An 18,433-nucleotide genomic window follows, 5' to 3' on the forward strand; every position below is an offset into this window, starting at 1 on the left:
TATCTACGTAATATAAATATGTATCTGGTTCTGGTTTTATATGTATTTGTTTATTAGAAGTTTTGACATTTTTTATCTTTGTCTTAGATGAAGTCATATCGGGGAACATGCCGTGTTTCAGGAAGAACCAGCAATCTCCACTAGCGAAATGGAGAAAGAAACATCTGGGACAAACACTCTGGCAGACCAATGCTCTGGCATTTCAAGTTTGTCCCAGAACTAATTTCTATGAAAGGGCAATATGAGATGTAAGCCTGTTCCTTAACAGTTTGGAAAGCGTATGAAAGGACAACTTTAGATGAGATAACCATCCTAGGTGAGCCACTAAGGCTGACAGGTTTCTTCTTACAATACTATAGGTACAATCGTGTTCAGATTCAAACTCCTCCCTATGGTTTTGTACACACAGCAAAAGCACTCACTGGAGGAAAAGACTGAATAATCAAGGATCATCTACTTCTTTGTTTTTCCTTACCAAATAACATTAAGCAGAGGCCCCAAACCTGTTGCAGTTAACAAACTAGAAGTTACAATGAAATGCTAATGGGCTATCTTCTGGCGGTCAGGATAATGAGATTTTTAAGCTGCAGAAGAAATTATACTCTCTAGCAATAATGTCTGACCAGACAGCTGACTTATCATAAAATAAGCTTTTGTTTAAGAAAAAAAATACTTCAATAAAAGCTCATATTCCTTCTAGTTTGTATATAAAAAGCTGCCATTCTGTGTAGCAGCAGCAGTTGTATTTTGGGGGAAGCAGAAAGGGTAATATATGCCTCAGTGTCGCAAAGACAGCTGCATTTATGGCTGCAAGGACAACAGAGAGCACTGCTAACACTGATGTCCTCATTCAGAGAGAGATGCTGAGCAAGTCAGGGAAACAATCCAGGCGAGCCAGTGCTGTAACACTCCAAGAGCTGCAGATGAGTATTTGCCAGCAGTACGTGGATCAATGGTGCTGAAGACACCTCTCTACTCACCATCTCAAAAGAGGGGTGGGGACAACGGAGCCTTACGATGATCTCCAGCTGTTTTGGCAAATTTACTTTTGCGGAGTAGACTTCTCTCATCTCCCTATGTCATTTATGATGCATGGAAAATATCACAGCTACTTGTGCAACAGCTGCAGCTGAGAAGCAGAGAAGAGAATCGAAAGAATGATATAAATGATGCAAACAGAAGTAAACTGCTACAGCCACAATATAAAATAGTGTCCTAGACAGAGGAAATAGAAATGCATTAAAGACTGCTTTCCTGGATAGCTTTTAGTTGTGCTTGAAATAAATCCCACATATTCCCATCCTACACAGAAATTAGAAGACATTTTCTGTCCTACTAACCTTCTCAAGAAAAATAATACCTGGGAAAAGACTACAGTTTGCAGTTTTAAATTCCTGGGGCTTCTTTACAGAGTGATTTAATGCATATCACTTCCAGCTGGTCCAGTAAGGACCAGCCACCACTGAATGAACAGCAGAGATTGCCAAGATGTTCTAATAACACAAATGATAGGAAAAAAAACCCACCACCACCACACACAAAACCAAACAAAAACAAACGCCCCCCCAAACAAACAAAACAAACGACAAACACCCCCCCCCAAAACAAACGAACAAACCCCCAAACAAAAAAACCCAAACAAAACCAGAATACCAATTGTAAATTTTGCAGAGGCATAGGAGCAACTTCAATTAGCTTAGTAAGGGAGCACAGGTAATTTTCTGAGCCCTGACAAAAACAGACACTATCAGTGCATACAGATGACCAAACACTTGGAAGGCTGCAAGCAGAAGCTCAACAGTGCAACAGAGAAAGTCATGCACACTCACGGCTCTTTTAAATAAAGCTTTGTGTTCAGTGCCGGAAAGTCACAAGACACTTTCAGTGGTTGTGGCATGGAGGAAGCACCCTCATCATAGCAGCTCCAAGGAATTTGCTGTAAGTTGAAGTTCCTCAGTATAGATAATCACTTGCTTTATGAACAGTCTACTAAATCTCATTTGGAATTAAGACCATTCACCGAGTGAAGTCCTAATCAGTTTGATTAAGTGCAGCAAAATACCCCAACGAAGTTTGCCAAGAGGTCAGATACCTGAGTGATAACTCAGCTGTTTGACAGCTGGGAAAATCATGCAAACAGGAAACATCTCATAATAGAATATTACTTTATCATTCCAAAATAAATGAGAGCTTATATGTTTGGGGAAGAAAAATACCTTAAATCAAAAAATGGGGAACGAATGGGAAAGTTCTGTTAAGGTTGCATCTTGAAAGAGAAGCAACAGCAACAATCACCTGCTAATACAGGAGCTGCCATGTTTCATTGTGAAGCTGCAGTGTCAACCAGGGCAAACAGCTGGAGCTGACAGTGAAACAGGAAGTCAATGAAGTCTGTATAGAAGATTTGCTAACTTTTGAAGGGTTATTCATTGTCAATATGTAATTCAATTTCAATTATTTCAATCGAAGAGTATTCATTGGCAAATGCTGATTTACTATCCATGATGAAGGTGGGAATTGGGGAGGGTCCCAAACGCATACTAATCACAAAACCCAGATCCTTTTTAGAAAGTATTACTTGAGAATTCCAGTTGCAAGTAATCTCGTAGATTTTCACAGAGCTCTTCTCTTTGTTGCAAATAAAACTATCAATACACCTGAAACATACCAGAATATCAATTAGTTTTAGCCAGAGAAATGTCCTAAAAGACAGCCATTCTGCATCAGGAGATGTACAAATCACAGACTGAGTCACTACACAGCGATCTGTAGCAAACAGCAATATTTAGCTAAAGCACCGATCCTGCCAGTTTTAAAAGTCTCTTGATTTTGTGCTCTGCTGACAACTTCTTATTCAGAATTATGGCAGCTTGAGTCCTAGTCTTTGGGGAATAACTGCAAGACATTTCAGTGTCTGATTCTCCAAGTAGCTCATTAGGGTGATGAAAAGCCACATGATGAAGGGGCAGTGCGATGCCTGAAGAGCTAGGGGTTCCTGTTGTCTTGAATTATTAACGAGTCAATATTTAGTGGACTGTTCCTGCCTGCCTACAGCAGGTGGTACCCCACTGCCTTTCACTTGGAAAGCATCTGCTTACTCTGAGCCTCCCCAGAGCTTGCTACAGTCATTTGTTCGATTTAAGACAGACACTGTCATTATTCCATGCAGCACTTCACAGAAGTATTTCCTACTAAATGCTTGAACCATCTGAGCAGCACTAGGCAGGCTGCAGGCTTCATTAATAATGCATCCCTGCTTATCAATAGATTTAGACAACTGGTATTTAGAAGCTTCTTCAGAAGGAGTAGGTTTTTTTCACACCAGTTAGCTTCGTTCTGTCAGTTCCTTGATGTAGACATTACATCCAACTGAGTTCTGAAAGGCAGAGGTGCTAAAATTGTATTTGAGCTGCTCCCTTGCTTTGGAGCACCATTTGACTGATGTAACTCTTAAGATCAACCTCTCTGTTGTGTTCTTCTTTGCCGGTTTTGGGGTTTGTGGGGAGGGCTGGAGGCAAGGTTACATTTACATTAAAACAGAAATTTGCCTTTATCTTACTTAGAATACCTGGAAGCATCGGATGCGCATTCTCAACAAATTCAGCTTCCACTAAAACTTCTCTGGACTCAGCTCAAAAATGAGGGAAGAAAATTTAGTATTAGTTACTTTACGATTTCCAGAGGAGTGGCAACCACTTTTGGCAAACCATTCAGGCTGCTAAAAACAGAGTAAAAAAATATCGCACTGCTGCCTGGATCAAACAGCAGTGTGGACAAAGTAGCTATTGCCCAATTTAACATAGGGGAAGGGAAAACAAATATATAATTCCACTTCAGAAAAAAAAAAAAAATTAAAACAGAATTTAAAATGTAGCCTTGAATAGCTATGTTGTGATTACAGGGAAAATGGGAAAATATGCTTGGATCCCTTTAGGTTCTGCTGGTATGCCTTCCCTCTAGATCAGCTTTCCTCTTCATCAACGCCTTGATGAATCCCAGAGCCTCCAGATGGATTTCTGCAGTGCAGTTTTCTTGTTTTCTGGGCTGGCTGTATTTGCTATCCACAAGCCTTTTTTTCTTTTTTTTTCTTTCATGAAGCAGTCAAGCAAAGCATATGTGCAGATCTTACCTACACTGTCATCTTTACTGAAAGTTGACGGAAATCTTTTTCAGCCCTGTTACCTCCAGCCCTCCATGAGGAGAAGCTGCTGTTTGCTGCAGTTCCTGCCTGTTCATCTCTAGAGAAACTCATCTCTAGCTGATGTGAACAATCCACTCAGGAACTTCACATCTTTTAGTAGACTTGGAATCTTTTGTTGCTTTCATATCCCTTGTCTCTGGCTTGCAGAAGGAATCCAGCCTACAAGGTTTTCTTGGAGTCAGGCAGAGGCATTTGCTATCTGCTTGCCATAATTCCTTGATTCTTCATGATAGAAAATTTCCCAAGATTTTTTTTTTTTCCTTCGACTATAGGAATGAATTAAATGAGACTTTGGTGAAAAGTATGGAAATATTTATGAATAACGGCAATAGTCAAAGTTTGCTGTCAGGGTAATTGCAGATTGCTTTTATTATAGATTGGTTTCTGTGTGTAATTGCTGGTTGCTAATGAAATAATTACATACCACTTTCTTTTTTCTTCCAGGCCAGTAAGATTCACTCTACATACACAGATTAATCACACATGTGCATTAAATTTAATACCTCTTGAACCTATCATAGACACTGTGTACATCAAGCAAAACTCCATGTGAACAGCTCTCCAATCTGCTGTCCACTTAAATGCCCACGTTGCTGACAAATTAAAGGCTCAGTCGTGTACCCGTTGATTTGAGAAATACCAACAAAAACCGGATGCTGGTCATACACTGTACTTCATGAATAAGCAAATACTTATTAAAATTTTGACAGTGGCAAGTGACTGGGGACAGCTATACACAGTCTCAGCATTTGCTGAAGTTCACGGGAAGCTAAAGTTTGTTCAAAAAGGGCAGAATTTGGCTGTAATTAATAAGATGACATTCACACTGTGAACAACGGAAGCTGAGCTGTAACCGCAGCCACTGCTGAGCCTGCAACAGGACTGCCCCTCTCAAATATCTGTCAAGAACTGAACACAACACCCAATTCTGTGATGCTCCAAGAACAGAATTCTGATATGGGAAATATAGTCGCACTTAAAAGAAAAATCTATTTTTGTTCTAATAGTTTTATGGAAATACATGAGAAATGAAATTATTTGTTCTGGCTCCTCTGAATTACACAATGGGTTAAGCTTTTAATAATGACACTTACTACAAGGAATTGAACATTCATGCTGAAAGGACCTCTTTGGAAGGAGTTTGCATCCTATCCTTGTCCACGGCAACTAGGTTACACATGATTTCTCCAAGGAAGTAAGAGCATATTTCAGGACAATTTCTGGATCAGGAGGCAGTTCAATCATTTTGCCTCTTAATTCCTCAGCTTAGCTAAGAGGTGCCAGTGGAAACTAATTCACAGCTCTGTCCACCAGTAACTATGCTGTTGTCAAAAACTTGTTTAATAAATTACGAATGATTATTTAAGCAGAAGTACTATAAGGTACAGGGAGTCAATGTATTAATTATGTTCCTTTTTTTTTTTTTCAAGGAATAAATTCCCTTACACTGTCATTATCTCCTTCTCACAGGGTAAAATTCGCCTGTTATGTAGAAAGTAAGCACAGCATCTTCCACCCTATCTATATACAACCTTGATACATATCTTCACATCCTCAGTGGACAAAGAAAATGCAGTAGACTATCAGCATGTGCAGAAGCAAAGGAGGAGGAACGAAGCAAGAAATGGTGTATGTGCCTTGGTTTTTACAGATTCAGTGCCTCTAAACTTTCAGGAAGAGCAATGGCTCCTCCGAAGCGGTACCCACCTAGGAATAGCACACTTCAGCTTGGAGATGGAGAACACCTTCTAAGTCAGCCTGTTCTTCATCAGGACAGTACAATTCCTCTGTCCCACCATGGAAAATTGTTTCACTCTCAGGCTAGTCTGTCTTTTCAACTGCCGTCAAATGAGAATAAAAATTCTAATTTTACGGACTCTTATTTCTCTGCTTCATGCACAGTATAAGGAAAAAAAAAAGAAACCTATAAAGCTGGTTTAATAATTTTTAAAGATATTTTAAAGGATTCTCACTTTATCAAGGCTGATGAAAATGACAGTAGTGTCAGAGGGTAACAGGTTACTAATAAATACAATAGTTTAGGAAAGTGCTATTCTTGTCATGGAAAAACATATTTTCAGAAAAATAATACCACTGTAATTCATTTTGGAAAGCTATAGAGGCTTCTTGGATGAGGAATGCAGTTATTAAAGGCAAAAGTACACAATATGTTGTAATGAAATGGTTGCGCTACGCACTTCATTAAACGTTTTGTGGGCCACTTGGGAAATTCCAGCTCTCCTCCCTGAGAAGGAAATGTTTTACGAGGTTGGATCACTAGAGGGAGCACAGAGAGCAAGACTGACAAAAACATACCGCACCTTTGTGACTCCAGCCTTCAAGCAAAGCTGAACAGGGGGAAAGATTAACCAAGGGGCTACCATAATTTGTATTTATTCTTCCAGTGCAAGACGTATAGTTGCAGGATTCATTGAGAAAGACCTGAATACTTCTAGCTATCAAAAATAAGTTGATACAGCAAGCACTGAAGTTCTCTCTGAGCAAGAGGGTTGGGAAAAAACTGACAGACTGCGCAGTGCACGTGTCCATTGGAAGAAAACTTGCTGTCACATGAGATGCTGAAAAGCTTAAAAATTCAGAAAGCACAGTAGGGAGTCCTCTAGGAGATTCAAAGAACTGATATGTTTTGGATGTTTTGACTGTTTGATTTGCAATATTTAAAGGTAGAAAATAAAGGACGGGGGGAGGGGGAGCAGTCAAATTTTGTATGAACCTCAGAGGAACAGGAGCTAAGGAAGGGCTGAACTGCAGATGTGCTGTGATATCTATGATATTTGCATGATCATCTCAAAAGCTCTTAATTTATGTTAAAAACAAAATTTAAACAAAAGAAACAAAGAAAACCAAATCCCTAACTCTGTGCTTCAGTGTTATGAGCAAGTATTGCTGAAATAATACTGTTTACAAAGCACATTTTGCAGTTTTATTTCACTTTAATCCACTATTCCTTTTAGGTGAGCAACAAAACATACATTACAGACAAAAGAATCAGTGCAGAAGAAACTGCACTTATATCACAGAAAAGCCAGTGAGACACTGAAGTGCTGTGTCTTTCTTAAAAGAATTTACAATCATGCTGTAAACTTGAGATATACACCCAGCAGAGTGTATAAGGCAAAGATGAAGATATTGTTGTACAATGTTATAGGAATAATACATAATATAGTGGAACCTTCTCTTTTTGCTCCTTGTTTATCAAACCTGCAGCCTTTTAACTTTACTGTTTCCCCTCAACCAGAATTACAATACGACATGCTCATATGAATACTGTAGCATAAAGATTGATATTTTAAATGAATACTTATGTTGGCAAAGTCCTTATTAGTGTCTCAGAGTAATTGCAGTAACAATTACCTCTGCTCATATCCATTGATTCACACTCATTCGCATTCATTTCTCAGACTGACATGACTTCTGATGTTCCATGCAAAATTTTCTTCCTTTAAGTAAAATGTTAATCTTGGTCTATGGATAGTTTCTTTGACTGCTTACTGGGATTATTTCGGGATTATTTCACTGGTAGAAAGTTCATTTATTGAGCCATATCCGCTTGGGTAAGAGGTTGTAAGACAAGGCTATTCCTGTCCTAACAGTAATACATTTTTGATGGTACACACATATATAATACAATTCCATCTCTCTCCATATGTGTCGACACATATATGATACACTAAAATAAATCTTCAGTATATAAAGTTTGTGAGGTCAATTGCTCTCAAACTGACAAAAATACTTTTTTTTTTAAAAAAAAGGTAACACTGGTCTTAAGGTTGCTCTTACAACCTTCGATTTCCCTGTGAAACACCAGTAAAGCACAATCCTAAATGTCGTTTATCACTTCTTTTTTTTTTTTCCTCCTACAAAATCACTGCCTTATTCAGCAAATATTTACTTATTAAATACTGTTCAGTGAATGGGTCATTCCAAACCTTATTCTCACACACACTGCACATTCCTTCACTAAGGATAAAAATATGTATTTCTGTGTCACCAGTTTTATGGTGCTTCACGGCAAGAATGCATGTATTTTCACATAGACAGCCTCCACCAGCAGAAAAATTATTACTCCCATTCTATAGACAGAGGACTAAAAGCCAGAGAGATGTCAAATGACCACTAATTTTCTTAACACTGATACTGAAAATATTTCTATGGAATTAAGCTCAGCTTCATTAACTCTGAGGCCATTTACTATCTTTATTTTGTTCCTGTAACTTCCTCCTGAATTTATTACATACCTTTCAAATAGCACAGTAAAAGAGGTAGGAGTCCTATAGACATGAGTCTCCTCTTATCTTGCCTTTTTCTGAGAGACTTTTCCTCTTTATCATTGCACTAAGTGTAATGCCACATACAAGTCCCATTTAGCCTAGCTCTTTTATTATATCCAAACTGCTCAGCTCCCTCCCAGCTGCAAACACAAATATGCATACTGGTCAGACGAAATCTTCTCAGCTTCAAGAAGGTTATTGGTGAACCTGAAATAGTCTCTCTGACATAGAAGTGACAAGAATGAATGAAAGATATGCTGCAGAGAAATTTGTGAGTGGCAAGCCAGACTTGAGCTTTGTTTATTGATATTCTATTAGCAAATAGAACAAGCCCCCTGAAGAGGTTCTTACGAAATACACAGATTTTGGCAGAGGGAGAAAGCAAGAGGAAAGTAGTGGGACTATAACCCCTCTTTTAGCACTTCTCAGTGACAAGGAGTGTGATCTCAGGCATTATCAGGTGGGTTTTCCTGATGAGTTGTTTAAAGCCATCACACATGCCTCTACTTAGTGTGTGCGTGCTCCTTGGAGAAGACATAGGATGAGAATTTTTCTTCCTTGTTCAATTTTTGTTTGCAAAGCTGAAGAGCTCTGCAGAGAACTGAAATGAATAGTAAAGTCTGGTTTAAAACAGCTTGTGGCCATTCTTGCTTCAGTTCTGTATCTTTTAACCTCCAGAGCATAATTCTTCCTCCGGTTAGGATTCTCTTCTTACTTATAACACATAGTTTAAGATTATAATTCTGAGGAGATCTGTACTCCTTCCTACTTAAGTCATCTTGCTTGCTGCTAAAACTTTTTTGGTTCAAAGTTATTATATGCCTCCTCCATGTTCAAATATGTAAGCTTCCCAGTGCTCACTAAATATCCTCAGTTTCTCAGTTTGCCTAAGGCCCCAGAAGTACAGATTTATCTTTTACTTTTCTCAGAAAGAGAACTGAACAAAATTGAGTCTGCTCTAAGTTTAGCTTTTATGTCCAGTCCCTTTAGATCTTGCTGTTCAGTGAAAGTAAGCATAACACATCATTATTTTTTGCTGGTTTACTTGATTATTTGGTAAAAAACCAAACAAACAAACTACCTTCGTTCACTTGTAAGGATATCTGAGACCTGACTTTATTGGAAAATACATTTCAGAAAAAAGTGACAGTATGCCGATGCCACATTTTCTTCATTTCATCCCCACGCAACTATGGCTCTTGCTTTTTTCTTGTCAGTAGCAGACTTAAGTAAAGAAGTTTTACCAGCATCCTTCCCCAGCTTCCTAGTTTAGAGCTCCTTTTACCAGTCATGTCTGCCCTCAACCTAGGAAGATCCTTCCTGTAAATTAACTGGAGTCCCTTCTTTGAAGGAAGAAACATAATTCCTACACACATCAGAGACCAAACACTGTCATATCTTCACAAGAGCATCACATCTCAATTTGTCACTTTCTCCAAAGGCAGAGTCAGGTTCTCATGAGCTTCAAATGAACTAAACAGAAATGAGGGTTGATTTTACAGGAACACCATATAAATGCAAGCAATGTTTACAAATATTATACTTTATCATGTGTGCAGCATAGGCATTACATCTACCATTAGTGGAAATCCAAGAAGTCCACATCCAGTCCTTGCAATGTGCCTTCATATTCCATGACTATAGCTCTCTACCCACATTTTTGGCCACTTCTGTCCCAGTGGCCTCTGCCTATTACCATTTCATTTAGGAAACTGTAAGATCAGAGAGGTGCAGAAGACAGCAGCAAGGGCCTAGGGAGAGTCTATTATTCTTTTCAGTCTGTTCTGAAGTGTTTATGCCTTGATAGCAATTAAGTGCAGTTAATACGAATATACTCTCTTATGGCACAATGCACACGCAGGTAAAATCTCATAGCATCAGTTTCCTTGCTCCCACATCTATCCCTAACCTTCTCCTCCTTCCCAGGAGAGAGATACTTTTCAGGAGTATCTTTTAATAGGATTAGGAAAATAACATTAATTAATTTCATGCTTAAAGAGTTGATAATTGATCCAAATGTAAAGGGAAAGAAATGTTGCTTCAAACTAAGGAACAGTAACACACACAAAAAAATTTAAAAAGGTAGCAAGATCCTACATGACAAAGTCTCTTGCCATATGAAATCCACATTTTGATCCACTCAGATAAGAAAAAGTTCCATGAAACCTTAAAGCTCTCTGTGGTATTCCATCATCATTGCTCTTGTCCTAAAAGCATTTGCCTTGACATCCCTCACTGCTGTGGTGCCACCACACACTCACAGGCAATAGGGCACAGTCTGGGCTTTCTTACGCCGAGATGTGAAAAATCAATTGAATCCCCAGCAGATGGAATCATTGGTGCAGAAAGTGACTAAACACTAACAGTTATTCTGTGATACCAAAGTCTTGGAAGAGTATACTGCAAACACATACACTTCAAGAAAAAAAAAAAAAGAAAAAAGAAAAAAGGTGATTTAATTTACAATAACTCTCTGCATGGTATTGTTATTTTCGGGCTCCTTCTTTCTGTCAAGATGCTACTATTCACTGGTAAATGTAGAATTTCTCCCCAAATATTTTCTATTCACATATAACACAGAGATATATGCTGGTATACATACTGATAGACGTTATCATATCACGATAGTGAAACATACAGAATATTTCTATTCCCTTACTGTTACACATTAAAAATAGACAAGACTGACAGCAGAGTCTTTACATACTGTGACAGGAAGCATGATTTTTATTTCTATTCGAAACTCTGTGTTTTCTGCTGATTTCACCAGCATCTTTTCACCTCTCTCTCCAATTCTTTATTTCTCTCTTTCACTTGACATATTGCCTTATATATTTGTACTAACATCCAAATGAGCTGCAGGGAGGATTTTTTTAGTGTACTCTCTGTTTGTTTCAATCCTATTGTAACATACTCAGGATTATGTATTACATTGAAAGCTTCTCGCATAAAAATAAAGAAGTCATATTATCTATTCCCAAAAGAGTGTTAGTCATTATCCTTTAATCATAATCATATACATATTAATATATGAAAAAAAATCATTGTATGCTTGAGCATGCAAATAGGTGTCAGAAGACAAATGTTCTCTTCTTGGCTTTTGCACAGTCTCGTGGTCACAAGAAAACTGACTGATTTTGTTTTCTAGTTCAGTTTATCTGTCAAAATACATGAATAGTACTGGCCTACTTGACTGGGCGATGCTTGATTCAGCTCATATTTATATAGGTTTTGAAAACATCGCATATGCCGGGCTAAAGAGATGCAGAGTATTATTAGCTGTCCATTATGTTTTATAGAAAACACAGAGGCTGAACATTCATCAAACTAGTAAATTGGTAGAAAGGAGAAAAATAGAGAAAAGAGAAGAAAGAGAGAAAAGTCTAAAACCTGGTTTGAAACAGAACATATTAGAGCTTGCTTGTAATCTGAGGCAACAAACGTTTGCATTAAATCTTCAAAATCTGCACAGCTACTCCCACCCAGAGTGTGAAACTGCAGCCTACACACTCAGATCTCAGAGTGGTCAAAATGAAACGTCCCAGTTTTAAATTCTCCAGCTTTCTGTATAAACTCTGTGCTGTAACTATGCTGATGCTAATGGTATGAGGTCAATTAACTTTGATCTATAATGACAAGAGCACTAGCTCCCTAATTTAGTGGAAAAAATAAACTTTCAGCAACCTTGAACACTCCCTATGCACCACTATGTGTGCTTCCTATCAGGCTTATAATTGAGCACACTCTAGCGGTCTCTAGCATGCTGAGAAAACTGTGCACACAAAAGTACAGTCAAACAGAATAAATGGGTTCATACATTTAACTGTGCCATATGACACAATGGTTCAGCTGTGGACAACTCACCCATGGTCATCCAGTGGTTTGAGAACCTCTGGTCTAAAGACTAATGATGTTTGATATTTGCAATTTCTACTTTCTGTAGCTTGCTTCTCAATGAGATTATATAATGCTTTATAATCTAGCTAGGGAAATTTATGAAAAAAAACCCAAAAAACCAAAAAAAACAACAAAAATGCACAGCACTAGATTAACCGGTTTGAGATCGTAATTTCTCTCTAATGGCCCTTCTTTGACAACAAGAAAACAAAAGAAAATTAAAGCTGATAGGGCTGTTCCAGTAATGTCAGAAGTTGGCATTCTTTATCAGTCCTTAACTTAAAAGCAGTCAGAATAATGATAAAGGCATCATAGAAAATTTGCTTTTCATCTGTCTGACATATAAATCAATGATTCAAAAAACGAATAATTATTTTTTTTACGTGAATATAAAACAAGCCAGCTTGTCTACATTTTGTGTTTACCTTTGACAGAGCCAGTTACACCATTTCTCAGAGCGCTCACTCACAGTTGAAACTGCTCCCTCCTCCCAGTTATAACACTGACCCCGTTTAGAGAGCACATCACAAACAGATGCACTGAAATCGGTAGCCCTTCCAGGGTGTGAGCTGACATAATGGGCTGCTTTCCTTTCCCTTGGGAGCAAGCACTCTCTTTATCACTAGGACAAATGACCTGGAGGAGAGGTATCCAAGGCGAGACACTCTATTTCCTTATAAATGCCAGATCAGATCATAACACATTACTGTGACTCACTGTGCTAATGACCAAGCGCTTCGATTTCCAGGGAAAGCACGAAGACGCAGCAGACTGAAGTCAAGCTCTGTGTATGTCAGAGTCCACGTTCTAAGCAGGCACACTACTTTTAAAACTTCGCTTTCCCTTTCAGTACACAGCTTTGAAATTCATAGTTACAAACAGACCAAACCACTTAGATTATCAATAAGCAAGGCTTACCTTACAGCAATTGCGATCTGTTAGAAATGCTGTAAATGATGTGTTTTTCACATCAGAGAAGGTGGGTTTCATCTCTCAAGGGGGCTCCTCTAGGATTTTTCCCTTTGGATTTTTTTATATATATATATATTTTTTTTTTTTTCTTTTTTGAGCATAGGTCCTTGCTCCTTATGGTGGGCAGATGCCAGCAATTAGATATTCTTTCTTAGAAGTACAAGGCTCTACCTCATGCCTCTATAATCCTAAGAGTGGAGAAGGAGCTGAAAAAAAAAAAAAAAAGGTAAAAAATTCCTTTTCAGGTTTGAATGAATCAGAAAAAGAGAAATAGAACTACTCCTTATTTTGGAGGAAGAAAAAAAAACCCTATGGGAACAATTAAAATTAAATTAAACTAAGAAACAGGAGAAGCAGAGAAGGAAAATAAAAATTATATGATAGAATATGGGACAGAGAGAAAAGAGGATGGAATCAAAAGCACGGAATCAGAAACAAGAAAATGACAAGGGTTTACTAATAATAAGGAATTACTAGAAACAAAAAAATATTTACTTTCCCTTTGATACATCTGTTAATGTTAATCAAAGTCTGAGAAAAATGGAAAATATCCACAGTGAATAGAAAAGCTTCCCAAAGAAAAAGCAGAAGAAATCTGGGAAATTAGAAAGATAATACATGCAGAGGGAAGGAAAAATATGAAGGCAAATGCTAAGTAACATAAGGACATAGGTCTTTACATTGGTCACCAGTTGAACCATTCTGTAATCACAGACAGCCATGTTATGGAAGCCTAGTTCAGAATTGCCCGCTAAATATTCAGTTCATGCCAGGCCACAAACTACTCAACAGAGCATTGAAGTAAAAAAAAAAAGTTTACTGCAGGAGAATAATGTGTCAAAGGCATACTCTAAAGAAAGCATTTATTACCACTAGGTTTTCTGACACCCTGACTGTCTGCACGAAGCCAACAAGATATATGGAAGCAGAGAGTAACGGAGACTTCAATTTAAGATCCCTTTATAACACAACTCTTAGGATGCGTCATTCTTCTCAACAAAGGTATTCACAAGTTCATATGTGTTCTCCAATGCAGTGTTCAAACACATCCTTAGATGTAGAAAAATATTCAAGTGTTCTGCCAGATTAGGAGCATAAGCATAACAGTGTTCATTTCTGTTCATGTCAGACGGATTATATTTACTTCCAAGTCTGAGAAATCTGTGAGAAAATCTCTCGACTCTTTGAACTCCTAGACTGTTTTCAGAAACTCTCATTAACTGAACTGTTCTAAAAAACAGTATTCCAACTTCAGTACCTATTTCAACAAAGAGCTGCTAGAGCAATGGACCATGCAGATTATCTGCCTCCTTCCTCTGACAAGGCTATTAGTCTCCTGTTTACTGTGGTTTTATCTGTGTTTATCCTCTAAACTGAATGAATTGAAATCACGTCTTTAACTTCTACTACTTAGAAGTCTTTCCTATTTTTTCCATCTTAAGGCAACTTCTTGTGGAGCCCATTTTCTTTTCTATGAAAGTGGGATAAATAACAGTGGATGAAGAAACAGAACGGGATTCGTAAAGCTGGTTATAGTCAGTACAGTTTAGCTGGCTAAGTCTTGGATTTTCCACCACAGAAATTAGGAATCAAAATGAAACTTTTCCAGATGTTAACTTTTTTAAACAGCAACTTAAAACAAACCCACTTATAATCAATTTTTAGAGCAAAATAATGTCTTCTCCATACACAGTACACAATGTTAAAGGTAAAGCAAGACAAGGTTCTGAAAATAAATTTTTATCTGATATAAACAGCTTTTTATAGAAACTCTCACAAAAGCATTTCAAAATGATATACCACTACCAGATAACAAATTATCAAAGCCTTGTGGTTTAGTTTTGTTTTTGTTGTGAAGACAATAAAGAGTTGTGCTTGCTCTCTTTTCCTCCTGTTGCCTTCATACAACCACATGGAAATTCCTCTTAATCATTTTTATACAGAGCAAAAGGTTGCCTTCCATTTTTAGAAAGCTGGGTTACCCTTTCTATAAAGCTACTGAAAGTCACAGTCACAGGAAGGTTTGGAAACAGCAAACAAGAGGGAATCAAAGCTAAAGTGATTTAATGTAAAAATAGAATATATTTGAAATTATTATTTCTGATTTATGTTTACTTGCAAATGAACGTTCCTTTCCTTAAAATGTTCTTGGTGTTTAAAGGAGCACATCTATTAGAAATCAGTTTGTATGTCCCAGAGAAAGATGGTAGCATTCATACATCAGAAGAGTTAGAAGTATGAGGTTTATATATAGGTGTTCTTGGACATACATATATACATATATATATGGGCTTCTTGGTCCCACAAACAAAACATGAGTATATGCAAAAATATGTTTCCCTTTTCCACACAATACCAGACATGTGTCTGGTTTTGAGCAACACAATTACTCTTCCCTAGAGTCAGCAGGACATAGAGTCACTAACAACATCTGAAGAATACAGAACATAGATCAGTCCTTGTTAAATTTATATTTGATATGAGTACTATGTCAGAGAAAATGCTCAGGCATAAACTCCCCAGACAGCAGATCGCCATTATTAACTTTTTCCCAAGCAATTCCGTGACACTGGTTTTCAGGCATCCTCATGAACCAGAAAGCACCTTCAAACACATTAAAAAGCAAGACACAGAAGCAGGCGGGTTAGAGGAAGAGAAAGATCTAGATTGGACCCTTCGCCCCCAAGAAAAAAACAAACCACCCCTATGCTTACCCCTACCCTTGGTAAATTACAAGGCTTTGTTTGGTTTTGCACAGCTTTGTTTCATTCTAAATTGCTGCATCTATTGTGCTTTCCTTCATATTTCTGTACAAAGGTTATTACCATTTACCATCTTACAGTGACACATTACATTTGATTAAGCATAACTTCTGTCATTTAATATTAGTAATAACTTAATATTTTGCAAAAATTTACCTTAAATTGTTTATTACTTTTTTTTTTAATAAAAGGTTAATGCAAGTACTTTATTCAAATTTCAGAAGCATTCATGTTGATAGCATTTTACCAGAAATACAGATTTTGCAAAATAACAAAATACGATAGTTAAACCAGGATTTTTTTCCAAGCAAAAAAATTATTTGCTAAGCTTGTTATATAGATACTTTAAACATCTGTGCCAATCTTGCCAGACTTCTTTTTAAAAAAGCCTTGACTTTGTGGAAGTGATATTTATACAAGGTCACTGTGATAAATAAGTAAGTGCTGGAATTTCTAATCCTATGGATGATTTGCTGATGCAAAGTGAGTACAAATGGATTTCAATCACTTTTTTTTTTATTCTGGTTCTGTATATATTTGATAGAGTGTAAAACTTCATGCTAGCAATTTGCACATGTAAGGCTACATATACATACACATAATGCCCAGAGTGAATAGTGTCAGAAAATTAGACTTTCAAAGTTTCCTTTTCAGCAGTAACAGAGACTGCCCTGCATTACATAGGCTGGAGACCCATTGTACCCAGCTCTATTTAAAAAAATACAGTTTCTCAACCAATGAAACCATGTATCTTTTGTTCACTCTACGATACGATATAAAGGTCATCCTTTGAATTAAACATATATAAAGCAGCAGTGATAGTGGCTAAACAAAGTTAGGCTAAGTATCCACATGAACTTATGGAAATGCATGTTTCATAGCTGTGGACAAATATAATGGTATGCAAGGAACTGCTATTCCAGAAAATGATGTAGCCTTTCATCCTTAATAACCAAATAAAAGATGGGAAGTCAGTACTTGGGAGCTGCTCTAGCAAGCAGAACTCCAGGAAACAAGGCTCCCCACAGACTCTTCCTTGATCTTAAAGCTTAACGTGAAACATTTATATGCACGTAGCACCTGGCCAGAAGACGTGGGAAGGCACTTTTATCACACTGGCTGTATTTCTCTCTTAAATAATAGATATCCTCTTTTTTCCCCCCTCTTCTGGAAATGGAATACATGCCTAATAATGTTTCTGTACTTTTTTTTTTCCCCCTGAACAAAACAGTTTAAGTACAACCAGACAATCTTGAAAACCTCAACATCACACAACCTCGAAAACCATTAACACCCCTAAAATTGTCTGATCCTGAATTGCATCCCCAGTTTTTGAAAGCAAAAATATGTAGTCAAAGTAAGTTAAGTGTTATGTGGATGAAGAAGTTGTTTTTTTTTTTTCCAAAAAAAGACATTAAGTTTAATTGAATGCTAATCTGCCACCCACATTTCCTTGACATCCAAGCATGTGGATATATGATGCACAGGCTAACTAGCTCCAAATGAAACGAAACTACACAAGTCAGTTGAATTATGTACAATATTTTCCCAAAGACATTCCATAGGACCGAAGAACAACAGTATGTGAACCTTAAATCGCTGCTCCAAACTAGTGCCATCTTCACAGGGGCTGACTCATTTGTGTCTTATGCAGGAGTTAATGTAGCAAATATATGTAATATATATGTAAACCTGTACATACTGTAGCTATATCTTTGTATTCTTCAAATTATTTTTCTTTTTATCTACATCCTTGAGTATCAGCATGCAACCAGTTATATATGCAAAACCTCTAAATACATGGACACTGAAACACACAGGAAAACACACTTTTAATCAAATGGCAAGTAGCTTAGCACAATGCACATTCACCTCTGCATGTAAAATGAAAGGGGATTTCCACATGGATTTTAATTTTTTTCAGTATTAATATTTTCTTTAAAAATAAGAAATCCCCAAATTTATTATCCATTTAGACTAGCATCTGTTGAGTACATGGGCTGAGAAAATACATCCATTTTTGTTTGGGCAAAACAACATTTCACATTTGCCTTGAACAAAATACTGCAAATAAGCATTGCAAATAAGTCCAGTATTTTGGCTGAGAGCAAGGCAGGAAAAAAAAAAAAAATCCAAACCCAGATTACTCAAAACTGCAAGTTGAGGTATTTGGGTATTTGTTCATTTGAGTTCCTGACTGTGGCTCCATTGCTATTGCCATACAAAGAGATTTTTCTGTCATTTAAATGTGAGAGAACACACGGTTTAAGAGAAACTGTGAAAGAAGTTTTTACCCTGGTTACTTCTAT

General features: G+C 37.3%; 1 protein-coding gene across 4 annotated transcripts in view; it reads right to left on the reverse strand.

Moving 5' to 3' along the window:
* Nucleotides 1-18,433, reverse strand: part of TTC29 (tetratricopeptide repeat domain 29) — a 220,166-nt gene that overhangs the window by 191,495 nt on the left and 10,238 nt on the right. For 2 of the 4 annotated variants that reach the window (XM_065634080.1, XM_065634077.1), the window contains exon 1: nucleotides 13,309-13,532. The gene's annotated coding sequence lies outside the window, so the exon portion shown is untranslated. Of the gene's footprint in view, nucleotides 1-980; nucleotides 1,130-13,308; nucleotides 13,533-18,433 lie in introns of those variants that run through there. The other 2 variants (XM_065634078.1, XM_065634079.1) reach the window with 2 other exon arrangements.

This window comes from Caloenas nicobarica, chromosome 4 (assembly GCF_036013445.1).
Source record: "Caloenas nicobarica isolate bCalNic1 chromosome 4, bCalNic1.hap1, whole genome shotgun sequence".
NCBI classification, from domain to species: Eukaryota; Metazoa; Chordata; class Aves; order Columbiformes; family Columbidae; genus Caloenas; species Caloenas nicobarica.